The sequence below is a fragment of the Monodelphis domestica genome, chromosome 6 (genome assembly GCF_027887165.1).
Source record: "Monodelphis domestica isolate mMonDom1 chromosome 6, mMonDom1.pri, whole genome shotgun sequence".
Lineage (NCBI taxonomy): Eukaryota > Metazoa > Chordata > Mammalia > Didelphimorphia > Didelphidae > Monodelphis > Monodelphis domestica.
In genome coordinates, this window is record NC_077232.1 from 36,354,455 (window position 1) to 36,373,930 (window position 19,476).

At 35.1% G+C, this 19,476-nt stretch overlaps 1 long non-coding RNA gene across 1 annotated transcript; it reads right to left on the reverse strand.

Annotated features, from left to right (window-relative positions):
* Positions 1 to 5,477: 5,477 nt before the first annotated feature.
* LOC103094479 (uncharacterized) lies at positions 5,478 to 13,721 on the reverse strand. The gene is made up of 4 exons (XR_008912750.1): positions 11,468 to 13,721; positions 8,717 to 8,751; positions 6,257 to 6,345; positions 5,478 to 5,579 (listed from the first exon to the last, which is right to left on the reverse strand). It is a non-coding gene; the product is annotated as an uncharacterized LOC103094479 (long non-coding RNA).
* Positions 13,722 to 19,476: the final 5,755 nt, after the last annotated feature.

Below are 19,476 nucleotides of genomic sequence, written 5' to 3' on the forward strand. Positions count from 1 at the left end.
GTTGTGGTGCCACCATTTGAATCAATCATCTCAATTCTCATTTACATTGTTTAAAAAATAAAAAAGAAGAAAGCTTATGCAGAAAAGGAAAATAATAAATATTGGAGGGAATGTGGCAAAATTGAGACACAAATAAATTGCTGGTGGAGATGTGAATTGATCCTACCATTCTTGAAAGCAATTTGGAATTACGCCCAAAAGGCTTTAAAAGAATGCTTGTCTTTCGATCCAGAAATACCATTACTGGGTTTGTATCCCAAAGAGACCCCAAAAATGGGAAAGGTTATCTTTGTACAAAAAAATTTAAAGCCATGCTTTTTGTGGTGGGAACAAATTGGAAAATGAGGGGATGTCCCTCGATTGGAGAATGATGGAACAAATTGTGGTATATGATGGTGGTGGAGCACTTGTGCTTCATGGACTTCTTGATTTCTATAAGAACTGAAAAGATTTACAAAAACTGATGTGGAATGAAATAAGCAGAACCAAGAGAACAATATACACAGAAACTGAAACAATGTGAGATGATCAAATGTTATTGACTTTGCTACTAGCAGCAATGCAATGATCCAGGAAAATTCTGAGTGACTTATGAGAAAGGAAGCTATCCACATCCAGAGAAAGAACTGTGGGAGCAGAAATGCAGAAGAATAGTTATGATTTATCACTTGTTTATATAGGTATAGGATTTGGGGGTTGGGTTTTAAAAGATTGCTCTATTATAAAAATGAATGATATGGAAATAGTACTTGAATGATAATATATGTATAACCCAGTGAAATTGCTTGTCAGCTCTGGGAATGGGGAGGGAAGAAAGGAGGGAGGCAACATGAATCATGTAACCATGGAAAAATATTGAATGAGTAAATTAAATTAAAAAATAAGAAGAAAGTTCATGAAATTATCTGAAAATGGAGCAGACATGAAATCAGACCATAGCAGATAGAGTTGGAGCATAAGAACCTCCAAATTCCAATTACTTTGGCAAATTGGATTATTCACAAGATAGGCATAAGGAAATAAAAGAGAAAATAAGAGCAATGTGTTCCTCATAATTTCTCTAGGATTAATTTCAAAGGTCGATTAAAAGTGCCAGGGTAGATGCTTCAACCAGACTGATTTCAGAGATCGTGATCTGGAAAGGACTCCAGAATGTTTCTAGTACAACCTCTTTTTATAAAGATTTATAAAATGAGTCTTAGAACAGCTAAGTGAATTGTTATAGGTAGCACTGATAGCATTAGAAGCAAGATTTGAACCCACTCTTCTAACTATAGAGGCAGTACTTTCCCCACCATATCATTATCTCTCTCCCCTGACATCCAAAGATTATTTTGTTTTTGTTGTTTTAAATAAATTCCTCTATGCGGTTGTAGGAAAGGGGACATCACACAAACACAAAAGTAAGAAAAAATCAAATAAGAAAACAATTCATAGGCAAAAAGAAATATATTTCCAAAAAACAAAATTACAAAAAAAAAACCATTAAAGCCTTTTTATGCTTTTAGTTATATAACACCCAAGAAAGGTAAAAATCATGAACCATGAATCATGTAATTGCTAATATTACAGCGGAGTTATTTAGGAATCCATCACCCATGAGGGGGAAAAGAAAAATAACCTTAGATTAGGCCTTCTTTTTCTTCTTTTTCCCTCTGTGTATTCCTACTATTTGTGTGTGTATGTATAAATATATACGCCTATATAGATGTGAGCTCATATATATCTTCTAAAGAAGATAAAGATATAAAGATACAGTTGCATAATTCATTTAGCCAGCAGACATCTGGGTCAAACTTTGGTCCTGAGTGCTAATCTAAATCCAGAATGAACTAGGCATTTTCCATCATTAAGGTCGCATCAGTACCAAGGTCAGTTCCTCAGGGGAATGAGGCAGTACCATTCATCATGTTCAGTATTCACCAGTGGCCTAATTCCATGATGAGAACCTGTAATTTGGTGGGCATTGCAGTGGCCGAAGGGCTCCTATCATGCCAGCTGGCTTTATCCCAGCGGTGTGTGTATGGGGAAATGTTTTCCAAATTGCCATGAGATCAAGGGGAAGCGAGCTCCACGCTCCACATTTTCTCTTTGAAAATCATTCGGAATTCCAGTGAGACTCGAACAATCTATAGATTTTAACACGCATTATCTGAACCCAGCAGGGTGAACTCAAAGAGACACTTAGAAGTAAATGCTTCTGATGACTTCATCTCCAGTTATTTCTGCACCTCTTTGTACACTTCTAAGCCGAGTATCTTTGAGAAGGAATTTTATCACGAGCATATATAGGAAAACAAGAACACACACACGATACAGACATTTCAGTTGTGTGGCGTTCACCTTCCTCAGGTGTAAACACTTCCTCCACAGACGTGAACCAGGACCCTGGCCATTCCCTCTAGTCTCACAGAGTGACCTGAGATCGTGACAGTTTAAGTGACTTGTCCATGATCACAGTCAGCACATGTCAAAAGTAGAATTTGAACCTAAGTCTTCATGAATAAAAAGCTGATTTTCTAATCATCATACCCCAAAGACTCCTATATGCCATTGGAACCTGAAAGAAACAACAGACCTCAAAGGTTGGAATCCTGCCTAAGACCCTTCAAGATGTGTGACACTGGGTAAGTCACTAAACCACTCAATCTCAGTTTTCTCATCTGTAAAATGGGGGTAATAATGACACATTTCACAGGCTTGTTGTAAGAATAAAATAATACATATAAAGAACTTGCAGATATTAATGTGCTACATAAATGCTATGTTATCATCATTATCATGTATAAAAATCTCATTTTACAGATGAGAAAATGGAGGATGAAGGAAATTCATTTATTTTCCTAGATAATTTTGTTTTAAATAGCAGAGCAAGATTTGAACCTACATCTTTTAATTTTAGGCTCATCCATTTTTTCTAGTATTCTACTAGACTTTTAGCAAATTTCTCTATGACTTTGAATCTCTCTTCTCTCTGCTCTCTCTCTCTCTCTCTCTCTCTCTATATATATATATATATATATATATATCCACATATATGTAGATGTCTATACTTATTTTCTTATATAAAAATGTATTGATTTAGAATCGTGAACCCTAGAGAATACATTTCCCACAATCCCCATTTTCCTTTTCTTGTTTGTATGTCTCCTTATGTGGAGGGAGTTTTGAGTTTCTTTTCTGGTCCACAAGCTCTCTCTGTTTCCATGGTGGAGGAGGGAGGAGGGGCTCTTGGTTTTTGCTAGCCTTACTTCCTTATACTTCAAGATAAATATTTAATAATTATTATTAAATAGAATACTTGGAGTACTGGATATTAATTTTAATCTTTACACAAATATATAAGTAGAGATAGATATCTATAACCATATGAAATAATGTTTATTTTACTATATATGTATTAACATATATAGTACTAATTAAATCTTCCTTGTTCTGCTTCCTCATTCATACAATAAACTTATCATAGTGGATAATAATGTCATTTTATCTTTACTACAAACTCTTTTAGGTAGGTGCTACTATTTATCCACATTTACAAATGAGAAAACTGAAGTCGAGGGAAGTCAAATGACTTGTAAAGTGTCACACAGTTAATAAGTGTCTTGAGCAGAATTTGGACCTCTGAAGTCTGTTCCTGTCAGATTTCAATGTCATATGTGCTTCTTTATGCCGCAGTGATTAGAAGGTCAGTCTTGTATTCATTAAGACTTGGGTTCAAATCCTGATTTTGACTCTGAGGTACCACCTCACCCCATCAGATTGTTAAATATGGCAGTAAAAGAAAATGATAAATGTTGGAGGGCATGTCGCAAAAATGAGACAATGCTGGTGGAGTTGTGAACTGATTCAACCATTCTGGAGGGCAATTTGGAATCATGCCCAATGGGCTGTAAAACAATGCATACTCTTCGATCCAGTAATACCACTATTACATCTATATCTCAGAGAGGTATTTTTAAAGAGGAGGAAAGAGCCAACTTGCACAGAAATATTCATAACTGATCAGTTGTCATAATGTGAAATTGGTAATAAAGAAACAAAACGAATCCTGCTTTCGTGTAAGCTGACTGATCATGGTCAAGTCACGTAAATGGTTATGATTTCAGGCAACTCTGTAAGATTATAAATGATCTGTGGAGAAAGTTTCTATATCTGAGGATCCCCCACATAGTAGAAATTATAGGTCGGAAAACACAGATACATGCCATTAACAAAGAATAGTCTATTAGAGCAAAATCCTACCTTTTGCAGATTTTTCATTTCATGATGCTCCTAGCCCTTGCCTCAGTGGTAGTGCCCTCCTTTCTATGATTACTGTTCATCTATTCTGTATGTATCTTGTAGATATATATATACACACATATACTGGAAAGTAAGGGGATTTCCATCAATTATATATAATACATATATACACATTATAGCATTATATATATAAAATATAAATAAATATGTGTATATATAAATATATATATAAATATAATGCTATAATGATTTTGAAGAAATAGTCAAGGCTCTTAATGTGTTGATATCTGTGATCAATGCAAAGCAATAACAAGCATCATCAAGAATCTACCATCTACCCTGCTTTGGGGACCCAGGCACATAACTCTGTAGAGAGTAATGCAATCTTCATTCTACTGTCAATACTAGGCATAGAATCTTAACTCGAATGAAAATAAGATTAACCTTGAGTATTACAGCCTAAACCATTTCAGAATCAAAATATTTTATTAGCCTTTCTTCCTTCCTACAGACATCAGTCACAGTCAAATTCTCTAGCTCAAAATAAATATTATTGCCCTCTTAAGTCATGTGTACAAAGCATGTATCTTATATAAAATAGTACAATATGTCTCTGTTGGCCACGGAGGATGTTTCTGTGTAGCCATCAAAAAGTATCTGAAAACTACTTCCACGTAACTAAGTCCATGTAACACTTGAGATATGGTTTAGTTGTTAAAGGAAGACTGAGAAATTAGTTGCATTTTGAATTGCTACTAAAAATGTAGGTTAGAACTGAGAAGACCCCCACTTCTGGGTTGAAATTGCCCATAATGCATGTAGATAATTTGATCTATTTTTGGTTTGATAAAAGAGGACAGCAGTGAGGATAGAAAAATATAGTTAGAACAACTGCTATTTTGCATATTTCTATGCATTGCAACTGAATATTATATTTCTGAGACTATTCCATGAAAATATAAAGCAACCACACATCACAGGGGGTGATGGCAAGCCTCTGTCATTCTTTATAACTTTTTGGGGGGTTCAAACTACCCTTTAGTACTTCGGTACTCCATCCCAGAGGAGATGGCATATTATCATTATTTTTTTTGGAAAGGAGAGATGATCTGGGTCTCTATTCCAACATATTTCTGTAGAAGTCTGGGCTTTAGTAAACAAAATGTCTTTTGCTTACCAGTCAGTGGCAACCGACATAATGGCTAGTGGACAATACATATTCATGGTTTGGTATAATTTACCTCATATGGCTCAAATATTCCTCTTGTTCCTGGGCACTTTCCTCTGTATACTCTCCAGCTTATTAATTTTCTTTTAAAATGTGACACCTAGGACTGCACAAAACATTACAGATATAATTTAACCTCAAAAGGAAAAAGTGGAATTTCATTTACTATGTCCAAGATAGCATAAGATTTGGGGCTGACACATCACATTGTTGATTTGTCTACTAAAAACCCCTAACCTTTATGAAAACAACAATAGCAACAAATTTATACCTAGCAAAACCTCTTCCATTTTGTGGTTTTGAGCTTGGATTAAAAAAAAAATCCTAATGTCAAGATCTTTCTTGGATCCTAAGTCTTTTATTCACTGTGCTAGTCATTTTCCCAGTTTATGTCAGTTATAAATCTGATAATTTGATCCTATATGCCCTCCTTGATCCCGAGTTTATATTGCCTGCCTGAATAAAAGGCCTCTCTCTTATTCTTGCTTGACTCTCTCACTTGTTCTGAATCTTCCTGACCAATCCTCTCTTCCTGCTGCCCATGCCTTAATCGGGAAGCTGGTATAATATTCATCCCCACATCTCATAATGTCATAGCTTCAAAAATGAGAACCATGTCCTCTTTTAATAATGAGCCATAGATGTGAATCTGAATAGACTTCTTGATTTTTTTTAAGTTTTGCAGTTGAAATAACAAAGACTGAGACAGTGAGGTTATCAGCAAGGAAGATTGATTTAATTTGATTGACTGTCTTAACCTTTATGTTCCTTGATCCCATGTACCTTTTCAGAATTTCAGAATTGGTTCTGTAACTTGTTCCAAAGAACTCCATGTAGTAATGTTCTGCCAGGGATTAGAAGAACACAATGCACTAGATTACAAAAAAAAGAGAGGGTTAGAATGTTAATATTTAACCTTTACATGCTTTAATATACAAAAGAAGGAAATCAAGGCAAAGTGAGTAAAAGCCCAAGGATTTCTAAATGTCTCAATATTGCTTTGTAAAAGGCCAAATTTGATAAACTGGATTAGATTTAGAAGACAGGCAATGAGGATCTTCCAGCTCATTCCCTGTGAACATTAGTTGAAGAACTGGGTACTCTTAGCCTAGAAAAGAAGAATCAATGGCAAGGGTCAAGATAGCTATCTTCAGGTACTTGAAAGACCTTACTGAGAACTAGGATTAGACTTATTTTATTTAACCTCAAGTCAAAGAACTAGGAACATAAGGTATAAGTTGGAAAGAGTTAAATTTAGATTCAATTTAAGGGGAAATTCTTAGAAATTAAAGCTCTATAAGATAGAATAGATTACTTTGGGAAGTAGGGATTTATCCTTCATTGGATGTCTTTAAACAAATTACATTTGTTGAGAATGTGTTCAAAGGTATTTTGTGGGGGGGGATAAATTCCACTGAGATCTCCTTCAACTCTAAAATTCTGAGGCTGCCATCTTTATAGATAATTCAGTTATATAAATACAGTTAGATAATTTTTGTAACTATAAGCCCCTTAGGGCAAATCTTGAATTAAGAGGGAAGATGAATGCCAATGATGTACTTTATTTATTTTTTCAAAATCTATGTCAAGGAAAATAATTTTTCCAGAAAAAAAGATCTGCATAGTGATGTCACCTGCTTATGGATAGACAGGCAGACAAATGGATCTTGCAAATCTAATAGGTGAACCATATTGCTTCAAAATATGCCAGAAGAGATATTTCACGATAATCTACTTTCTAATGATTTTTTCTTAAGAGGAAGAAGGGAAAGTTAGAAGAACTGATTGTATTTTTAACTTAATGAAAAGAAATTGATATAAGAAGGAACCCTCTTTCTTGACAATGAAAGTTAATGGGATTTTGTTATCCTTTAGCACACCTTTTTTAAGTTCAAAACATATGTAACTTAAACATCATATTTTTCATCACTAAGATTCCTGCCACAATTTTGTTTAAGAAGTGAACTGATCATCAATAAAATATAGGCATGTTAAATGTTTCAAATTTTCGCTAGAATTCTTATTTCAGCATTGACATTTTAGTTACTTATGGCACATAAGTGACCTTGGCTTCTCTAAGCTCTTATCTGTGGATGACAAGCTATTATAGATTCTTTAAAACTGAAAAGTTTTTGAATAATGGACAATGATGAATGGTGAGCATATTGTAGATCCAATCTAGCTAAGTTCAGAGATACTCATGATAAAAACAATTGGTCACCAAGTGATGTCCTCAGTGTTTTTATTTTTGTTTTTTAACCACAGTTCATGTACACATGCTATTGATAGAGAGGAAGTAAAAAGTACTTTTAGAAGTGAGGTTGCCAACGCAAATGAAATTCTAGATTCTTTCATATTTCAAATAAATTTAAAAAATAATAATAGTCATTCTTCCCTGCCTTGCAATAGGGCATTAAAAAATTTGATGTGCTATCATGGATAGTGGGTGTCTAGGAAGCTTAGTAGATAAAATACTGGGCCTGAATTAAGGAAGACTGAGTTCAAATCCCCCCTTAGATACTTATCACACATAGAAAGTCACTTAACCCTGTTTTTATTTTCCTCATCTGTATAATAAGCTAGAGAAGGAAATGCCAAACAACTCCCGTATCTTTGCCAAGAAAACCCCAGTTGAAAAAAATGAATGCAAAACTCATAGGTAGTATGTAAATTAATTCTTAGAAAATCATATATTTTTGTATAGATGCTCATATATGTTAATATAAAATGTAATGAATATATATGGGTTAATTTGATCAGTAATTAATTAATACATATTAGTTTGAAGGAGAGTACCTTAACATCTATGAGAAGAAAATAAAGCTTGTTGCTAAAGGTGGTCCATGAGCTGAACCTTAAAGGATGCTAGAGAGTCTAAGATATACATGTGAAAAAGGATTTGGAATAAACTTAGTAATTTCTGAAAACCTACATATAAGCATGGAAAGTAGATAAAGCAACACTGAGTTCAAAGAATAGCAAGGATGTGAGTTTGGCTGGAATGTATGGGTAACAACAAAAATATGAAAAGAATCTGGGAAAGTGGGCAGGAAGTAAACTGTGAAGAGCTTTTATGCTAAGCTAAAGTATTTGTATTTTATTCTAAAAGAAATAGGAAGTCACTGAAACTTCTTGATTAGAAAAGAAATATGTTCAGGCAACCCACTTGTCCTTTTTCTACCATGGGAGTCCAGCATTATTACTAGTATAACAGAATAATTAGATAAAACTAATGAAACTTACTAAAGGAATTTTTGATGAAATGAGGGAATCAAATCCTGAAAAAAAAAATGAAAAAAAGCTTAAATGCAAAGAAACACATTTTGAAGCTATTTATTCTCTCATCTTTCACCTGTCTTCTGAACCCTTTTCACATCATCATCCATTTAAAGTGCAGCCAGCCTTCCATGTTGCTTAAAGGCAGCCAGGAGTGATTTGGCTTCATTCTTTTCTACATGCAACCCACATTGAATAGGATTGACATAATATGAGTGATGTACTCTATAAGTTGAGCACCTTGTTGGTTCACAGAGACATGGCCTTAGGTCCTTAGCTGCTAAGAGAGAATGATAACGATATATCAGTGAGAGTGAGGAAAAAAATCAAATGGTTATTTATAGGGTTTTCAGATACCAGAACTAATAGCCAAACAAAATCATAAATTATTATTGTTAAGGTGAATATCTATATTAAGAAAAACAATATATATATATAAATATATTTCAGATCTCAACACTTTTAGTGTTTCTAAAGGAATCATAAAGCCATGTATATTCACATCCCATTAAAAATTCAGTTATACAGGTAGAAATATGATATGAGCTATAATTGAAACTATTTGGCAAATTATTCCTTTAGCTTAAAAATTGTATTCTTAAAAAGAAACAATGATAAATTGTTCCTTATTTCCTTTAGTAGACTTACCTCCTATTAAGTTTTAATAAGAACTGTGATCTTCAAAAACTGATGATAAATTATTTTAACTCCTGACAGAGAGATAATGAACAAAAGATGCACAATGGGATAGACATTTTTCTTTGTGGACAATGTAGAATCTTTAATTTTTATTTTTGCTTAACTATGCATATATTTAAAATATTTTCCTCAATCAAGAAATATTCATTGTGTTTACATTGTTTGTTCCAGACACTGTGCTAAATTATACATACCTGTTAAAAAAAGTTTTATTCTTTTTCTCCCAAGTTTGAGAGTAAAAGTGAGGAGATAAAATAAATATTAATTTAAAAAATGAGTTAAAACAAGAGGATCAACTTAAGTCCAGTTAAAATACAGGACTGGCTGTTTATAAGGAGAAATATCTTTATTAAATTTTTGGAAGCAGTTAGGTAGAGCATGGATTTTCGAGACAAAAATATGGGTTTGAATTCTGCTTCAAGGACATGTTAATTATGTGCCACTGGACAAGTCTATTTAACCTTTTGCACCCTCAATTTCCCCACTTGTAAAAAAGGGTACAATAATAGTAACTATGATACCCAGTGGATAAAGGAAATGAGCAAACAATAACAATCTGATCTATTCAATTCAACAAATACTTATTAAGCCCTTTCAATGTAAATGCTCATCCAAAAAATATCGATTAAGCTTCCACTATGTGGCAAGTACTATGCTAAAACAAAAGGGATACTAATGAGTGAAATTATCTTTACTCTCAAGAATCTTACATGTCATCTTATTGGCAGTCCCTTAAATATAAGAAGAGATTATAAAAACATCACTTTCTAAATTTTGAATCTTTAAAGGAGTATAGAGTTGTAGAAATAAGGATTCCCTCCTTCCCCCCTGAAACATCACTTTTTCCATGGGAAGTTGAAATGAAGACACTGTCAAAAATAATATAAGCATCAATTAATACTTGGAGAATGTGTGTGTGTGTGTGTGTGTGAGAGAGAGAGAGAGAGAGAGAGAGAGAGAGAGAGAGAGAGAGAGAGAGAGAGAGAGAGAGAGAGAGAGAGAGAGCGAGGAAGGGAAAGGGAGAGAGAGAGAGAGAGAGAGAGAGAGAGAGAGAGAGAGAGAGAGAGAGAGAGAGAGAGAGAGAAGTTTATCTATAGCATTTAAAGTTTTTACACGTATGCTTCAACTATTGAAATGGCCAGTTGGTTAATCTTCCTGGCTTGACTCTTCTATCCAATATATACTCCATCCAGACATTAAAGTGATTTTCCTAAAGAGCCATTCATTTCACTCACTGGTGCATGAGCACGCACCCACGCACACACACATATACACACATACACATTTACACACCCAAATTGACCCTTAATAATAATACACTCCAACAGTTTCCTATTGCCTCGAGGATCAAATATATTTGGCATTGAAACCCTCTATAATCTAACCCCTTCCTACTTTTCCCATCTTTCCCCCCCCCCCTTATTTTCCAACTAATACTCTTTAATTTAATGGCATTGGCCTTCCAGCTATTCCATGAACAAGACATTCAACTTTTCTTTTCTGGGAATTTTTTTTCTGGCTCTTCTCCATGCCAGGAACACAGACTCTCTCTCGCTTTAACTATTAACCTCCTTGACTTCCTTTAAGTGCCAGCTACAATATTACTTTTTATAGGAAACCTTCCTCAACTCTCCTTAATTCCATTACATTCCTTCTGTTTATTTCCTATTTATTCTGTATATAAATGTTATGTACACACACACACACACATACATATATATCTATATATATAGTCATCCCAAATACATTGTAAATTCCTCAAGGGTAAGGATTGTTTTGTTTTGTTTTGTTTTTTGTACTCCCAATTCTTAGCACAATGTCTGGAACATAATAGGCTCTTAAATATTGATTGATTGATCAAGTGATGGGAGTAACAATGTAGGTATTGTAGGATTATTTCCCATCACCATTTATTCGTTAAAGGTCATGTGGAACCTCCACAATAAATGCAGAGATGGGTTATTCTTCCTCCTTCTGCAAATCTACAGGAAGCAACTAGGTGTATGTACATGATCTTACCTCAGCACTCCAAAAGAATTGCCAGCCACCGGCCTCCTTTTGATGAATAGAAAGCAGCTGGTGTCCCAAGGATGGCTATTAATCTCATTGCAAGATGAAAGTAAGCAGAGAAGCTGAGCAATGCTTTGTAATTATTGATTCATGCATTCCCCTCCTCAGGTTAAAAAAAATGAAAAGAAAGAGAAAAAAAAAGGTTTGGAACAGTCCCTGTATGGGAGACAAGAATTTTTCATTGATACATGATCACTTAATGAAATGAGAATGAACTAAATTGTCAGTAAACTTTTGTTAAAGATGTTTATGTTGACGATTACACAGGTACACTCATTTTCTGTATTTCCTGCATTTCTGTTTTACTCAGAGAGAAGACAGTCATGGAATACAGGACTTGGGACTCAAAAATCAATTAAAGGATCAAAAATGAGGGATATTATAATTTGAATTTGTAGAGAATCTTTCTTCTGAATGATAGAATGTAAATTCACTGAGCATAAGGGCTATTTTCTTGTTTTTCTTTGTATCTCTGGTGTCTAGTAAATAGTATCACAGAATCATAGAATTAGTGCTGAAAAGTATCTTAGAGGTTATTGAATCCAACTTCCTTATTTAACAGATAAGGAAACTGAGTCAGAGAGATCTTAAGTAACTTGACAAAGGTGATGCAGACTTAATCTGTGGAGTATTTGAATCTAGCTCTTCTTGATTGCAAATTCAGTGTGCTATCAATACACACCAGTTTGGCTAGAAATAATTTCCCAGACTGGGAATCAAACCTCAATTGTGGCAGAGATAGTACTGAATCTTAATCCCTATTCTACCATGAAGGCATGTAGATTGATCAGTCAATTACGTGATTCTGAAAAACACAGACACACAACGATTTGTCCAAAATAACCATTTATGGACTTCAAGTACAAAATGAGTTGGCAGAGTTATATAGTGGTTGCAAAAACTGATACCTTAGGAGCCACAGCGTTCAGGAATAAGTAGGTGACAGCCCCATTGTCTTGTGCCCTAGTGACATGAACCATACACAACTCATTGACATAACATTTTAGTAAAGACATTGATAATTGATAGAGTATCCGAAGCTGATGAGACCTGAGTTTAGGCAATTTGAAGAATTGGAAATTCTACCGGAGAAGAGGAATCTTGGCATTGGGGGTGTAGTCTCCAAGAGTCGTTTCCATATGAAAAAGAAATTAGTTCTGTTCTCTCTCTGCCAAGAGGTCAGATCTACCATGATAGGTAGAAGTTAAAAAGAGGGAGATGGCGTTGAGACATATAAAAAGGGGGAAATAGCCATTGGAGCTCTTAGAAAAGTGGAATAGGCTGCTACTAGAGTCATTCGATTCTCAGTCCTTATTGGTCTTGTAACAGAGGCTAAGTGTCAGCTTGTCTGGAATATTGTAAAGTGCATTCCTTTTCAGGCTTGAGTTGGACTAGATTGCCTCTGAGGTCCTTCCCAATTCTGAAAATTTGTGATTCAGTGACTGTAAATTTTGCAATTTGGATGACACTAATATGGCAAATACAAAAGATACTGAATCCATTGTGTCCTTTGGGAATATGTCACAGCAGGATATTACTTCTTTTTGATTGCTCTCTGAGTTTCTTCAGGATGCTCTGACCTGGGATAAAAGGAAACAGCAAGAGGGTTGTAAACAGAACACTAGGTACAAATTTAGCTCTAGCTATATCATGGAATATTCAGAACTTGAAAAATGATTGGAAACCCTTTTGAAAAAAAAATAGTAAATAACATTTATGGAAGAAATGTTTATTTCCAAGATGCTTTACCTATATAATTGGAGAATAATCTGTGAAGGCTCAGTCCTTAGAGCATGTGTTAACATATCCTTCCTGACAGATTATACAGAGCATATCAAATATTCTCTGCCTTTTGCCATGTAAATGTGTGGAATGTGAGTGAGTCATTTTTCTTTCCATGAATGATGGAGGAGCTGGTGCTATGTGGTAATGAAGAGTTTTCTCACTGGCTTCTGATGGTGCCAGAAGGATCAAGAAGCATCACTCTGGGCCCTGTCTTTATAAATGCATTTCCTGTATGTGAACAAAGCAAGATCAAGCAGGTACCCTCAGATGGAAGGAGTAACAACTCATACAGATGTCTCACCAGATACTTCCTTTCCAGGAAACCATGGGTTTGTGAACACATGGCACTTTTCCTTCTGGTGTGTCTTCTATGTGTTTCCCCCTATATGAAGTGAACACCCACAGACAGAATGGACTAGACTAGACTATGGCTTTGTAAATTTCCAAATTTACTGTCTGTGTCTGGGTCTTTCTGTGTGTCTCTCTCAAATGTGCATATGTGTGTATGTACATGAACATATAGAATGTTAGGACTGGGCTTTTGCTTTTTCACATGTTTGATTCTATGGAAAAAAAAACATTTCCTACTTTAGGAAAATACCATATTGATAAATATTGCTAAAATGAAACAATTGCAAGTTATTTTTAAGTTAGTCGATAATTTAGTTAAATAGTGTATATATTATACTATATCCAGTTTATATACATATGCATATAGTTATATGTATATAATATATACATATATAAATTCTATTTATTTATCTCTATCAATCCATCTTTTGTATTTCTGATGACTAGCAAAATATCCGACACATGTGTTATCTGTCTATCAACTATCTCTCATCAATTTGACTTTTGAAGAGATGAGTCACTCCTTGTATTGGAGGATAGTGTATTAAAGCAATGGATGGGTTTTGATCTTCATCCTTAGCAAGGTGGGGTGTTATAGTAGAAAGAACACAACTTCTAGAGTCACAGATCCTGGATTCAAATCTTGGCTCTGTCATTTGTTACTTTTATGACTCTTGGTGTGACTTCCTTAGGTCTCAGCTTCCTTACCTGAAAAATGAAGCAGATGAACGAGATAATTGTGAGTTCTCTTCCAACTAGAATGCCAAGATTCATGCTGATTTAAGTCTTTGAAAAGGGGAAAGGAAGGTAACCTTCCAAACAATTAGAACTATATGAAAATGTGATATGCTTCTTCTAGAAGTTCTGGATATCTTCTTATTGGAAGACCCCAAGTGAAAGTTTAATGGAAATTTGTGAGATGTGTACTAAAGGGAAGATATTTTCAGGTATAAGTTGGACTAGATTTTCATTGGCATTCTTTTAAACTCAGATTTGGGGAATTTATAAAGAAAAGAAAAAGCTTAAACCTTCCTATGACTATTTATTAAAGACATCATCTGAAGGGGGCCAAACTATGGAATCTATCACTTTTCCTTAGGTTACTGTTCCCTGGGAATCAACCAACTTATTCTAGACCAGGCCTTTTAGTGCCAAGTTGAAATGCATAAAATTATATTACTGCTAAGTTAAGTAATTTCTCATAGCTGACTTCTTACCAGATTCAGTTGTGGCCACAGGAAGATATTTTCATTCACTCTACAATCTGGACTCCTTTTAAATCTGAATTTTGAAGTTCAAAAAATCTATTATATCTATGTATGCTCATTTGCCTAGGATTAGGAAAAATGAAGTGGAAGATAGATACTCAAGAGGAAAAGTTTATAGGGGTGAGGAATCTGAAATAATCGCTGCTGTCTCTCCTTCCTAAGCCTTACCATTCTTACTTTGCTTTCTGGTGGAAACAAATTTACCCAAGAAGTGTATGTTTGAAGCAGGGCTTGAACTAAGTTTTTCCTGATCCCAGTTCCATCAAAACATTCACTGAACTGAAAGCATAGTCATTGGTCTCCCACTCTGATTTAGTATAACATTGCCTTACTCTATCCAGTTGACAAACATTCATTAAGTACTGACCATGTAACTGTGCTAAATAAGTCATGAAACCATTAAAAATATGATAAATAACCCCTTTCCCCAAGTTGATATACAAAATATATACAGATCAACAGAGAATAAGGGAAAATGTCTCTTAGAATCTGTATGTTAGTTCTAAACTCATTTCTGGGGCACCTCTTAATGGAAGCCTTTTCTTATCCTCCTGTTAGTATTCTTTCCTCCTCAAAATGCTTTGTATTTATTTACTTTTGCCCTCATTCCTGCTTTCACACCCACTTTCTCTGCCACCAAAATTGAAAGATCTTTGAGAGTGGAGGCAGTTTTGTTTTTTTCTTTGTAACCTTAGTACCTAATATCTGCCACACTGTGGAAAATATGGGTATATGTGTAATATTTACACATACATACATATGTGTGCATATGTATATGAAATGTACAATATTTCAATTGCATAAGTATATATATGTACATATATATATAAATATTTCAGAAATTTGAGGTCTAAGTGAAATCTTTAAAAAAATGAAAACTCATTTTACATTTGATTTTGTGGGTAACCAACTAGGTAAATTTAGCTATGATAAAGGAATCAGATAACTTAATTAATTAATTTAATTAATTCATGGTAGTTAATCCATGAATAGGAAAATGAAAGAGGGCTTTCTCTTCATTGTTACAAGATGATACCATTCAAAGATCAGGATGTTTCCTATTGGCAATCAGTCACTGATTCTTTACTCACCATTGCTAACATCTAAAACTGCTTCATTTTTCACTTGCTTCAAAGGCTTTAGAAACTTTAAGGAAAATGTGGAAATCTTAGTCAATTTGTGGCAATATGACTTAGAATTTGAAGATGTTGAGATATTTTGTATTTTTTAGTATTTTTCTAAATTTTAATTTAATCTATTTTATTACAATTCAAATCCAACATATAATTTTAACACCAAAATATTTTGGATTCTATGTGTCATTGTTTAGAGCTCTTTGAAAGTCGTTCATATTTGAAAAGAAGCATTTAACTTCCATCGGTGTTGCCATATACTTTTTCATTCAATCTGCTGTTGTCGCTTTTGTGTGAAATATACAACCTAAGGAGCGGTATTCCTTTTCCTCGAAGTCAGGTTTTCATTATGAAGTTGACCTTTACATGCAGCATTCTCTTAGGCAGATGACAGTTGTTTGAAATTAGTTAACAGGTCTCTTGTTTCAGGCAAGCAAATCTTGATTACCAGCCTCTCTGTGAAGCAACAATTCGGTTTAATAATTCATACTTCTCTGCTTATCAGACTTAGAATTCAAAAGGAGGCATGTAACCATAAATCTTCCCCACTGCTGCGTTTGGTTTTAATGCAGAGCAACAGAACTCAAGCATAATTGGGGCAATCTATTATTTACAGATATGTGAGGAGACGCAGGTGGTAAACTAGTTTTAGAAGGAATAGAGGGAGGACTTCTTCAGAACCTGAGTTATGTAGCTTGGAAGAGGCACCAGAATAGGGTGGCAGCCAGCACCACTTTAAGCTTTGTCTAATTCAGCTGTACATCTTCTTTTCTGATGGTATATTATGCATTTCAACTCTGCACCCAAAGGCCTGGTCTAGAATAAAGTTGGTTGGTTTCCAGGAAACAGCATCCTAAAAAGGAATAGTGATGGACTCCATAGTTTGGTCCTCTTCCAATCATAGGAATCCTCTTCCTAGTCATAGGAAGGTTTAAGCTTTTTTTTTTTTCTCTACAAATTCCCCAAATCTGAGATTAAAAGAATGCCAGTGAACATTTAGTCCAACTTGTACCTGAAAATATCTTCCCTTTAGTACACATTCCACAGGTTTCCATTTAACTTTCTCTTGGGGTCTTCCAATAAGAAGATATCTAGTATTTCTAGAAGCACATCACATTTTTATATCGTTCTAGTTGTTTGTTCCTTTCCCCTTTCTCAAAGACCTAAATGTATCTGTGAGCTCCATCTGTGTAGATCATAGCATTCCAGTTGGAAGAGATCTCAAAATTATCTAGTCTACCTGTTTCATTTTTCAGGTAAGGAAGCTGAGATCTAAGAAGTTCATGCCAAAAGTCCTAAAGGAAGCAAATGACAGAGCCAAGATTTGAACCCATGTCCTATGACCCTAGAAATTGTGTTCTTTCTACTATAACACTCCACTGTGCTAAGGATGAAGAACAAAACGTATCTATTGCATATCTATCATAGGAGATTCTTGTCCAGGTTTTTCTTATGTCAGCCACAAGCTGATTATCCCTTTCTTGCTTACTATATTATTATATTACGAGGTTACCACTGGAGTACATATGTTGTTCATTGAAGACCTCATTCTTTGGGGCCAAATGACTTGTCCATTTTCATTTCTATTATACATTTCTGTGTTGATATTGATTATTCTGCTGGTTTTATTTGTCCTGTTTGTGATAGCCTAATCACTTCTCTGTCTAAAATGAAATTTGCCTCTTGGGAGTCCCCACTCATTGCCTTTCACACTGGCCTCTGGTATCAGGTAGAACCAGACCAATTCCCTTTCCACTTGACAGCTTCTCAAATATGAAACTGGTTACCCCGTTCCATTTGTCTTTTCCTCACCAAGCTAAATTTCAGTGAATGAATGAATAGATAAATGTGGGAGAAGAGTATTACGTATTCATGTGAAAATCACTGTCGTAAGCATTGCGGATATAAAGTGCAGTGAAGAAATACCCCTTGGTCTTTAGAAAATCACATTATAGTAGGTGAGAAAGTACATAATAGAGTTTTCATCTTCAAATCAGGTAGAAAGTTTTCAAGGCTTTTAGGATGTTGGATGTTTGGTTATTTTTTGTCCTTTGCCACAAAAAATGGACCAAAACGACATCATTATGTTGAGGTCAATGTATAATATGTCCAACTTTGGCTGATGAGACCAATACGAGTTCTGAAACTCTATCTCAGCTCAGGCACAAATAACACATATGAACATTCAAGACGGAAATATCTCTAAATTGGTGGATTTCCTGTTTCTTTTGTGCTACTGCAATTTCGCTTTGCTCATAGAGTATGAGACCTTCTTTGGTATGGGCAAGCCATGAAGGACTGTCCTGTGCCAGTCTCTGTGTCTCAGAATCGATACTAAAGTTCTTCAGAGAGATCATGAATTGCTGCTTCTGACTTCTTCGTGTTTGCCTTGCATGAATTCTATGTAAAGTGTTTTTTAGGCAAACGTGTTTGAAATTCAGCCGCCGACGTGACCATTCCATTGAAGAGATGCTTTCTTCAGTACTATGTGAGGGCATGGCAGGACTCCTTCAGGAAGTACCTCGGTGTCAAGCATCCTATCTTGCCGGGGGATCATCAGGAGCTTCCTAAATCACTGCATTAGAATCGTTTCAATTTCCCGGTATGCCACTGTCATCCTGTACAGTTTTCACAGGCCTATGAGGTCAGCACAAAGGCTCCAGGGTCCTTCGGCTTGGTAGCCAGTCTAGTACGTACTCTTCTTTTTTTTTTATTTTTTTAAATTTTTTTCTTTTTTTCTTTTTTTTAAAACGTACTCTTCTGTCTCACACTTTCTTACAGAGCCTCCTAAACACTGACCTTCCTTAGAGAATGCATGAATCAACCTTATCATCTATATGGATGCCCTGAAACATATTCTACCAAAATAAGTGAATTTGTCCACACCCAAGAAATCTCCATTTGATACAACCGATAGTTCCTTTTATGGAAGGTGTGGTGCTGCCTTGTGGAGAACCTCTCTTTTCTGGAATTAATGGTGAAGGCAAAAATAATATGAATACCAGGGGGCAGCGAGGTGGCTCAGTGGATGGAGAGCCAGGCCTAGAGATAGGAGGTCCTGGGTTCAAATCTGGTATTAGTTACTTGCTAGCTGTGTAACCCTGGGCAAGTCACTTAACCCCCACTGAATACCCCTTACCACTCTTCTACCTTAGAACCAATATACAGTATTGATTCTAAGACAGAAGGGAAGGGTTTAAAAAATATGAGTACCAAATCCATGCTCTGCAGCATTTCAGACTTAAGAGGCTGCACTGAATGCACAATCATCTGCAAAATATCATAACCTATCTGAAGTTGTTAAGAGGAAAGGCCACTGTAACCTTAAGATATTAAACAAATGTGAATTTTTGTTCTTTATTATCTTTCACATTCCTTACCATGCTTAGTAAAATTTTCAAATGGAAATTATAGGGTCACA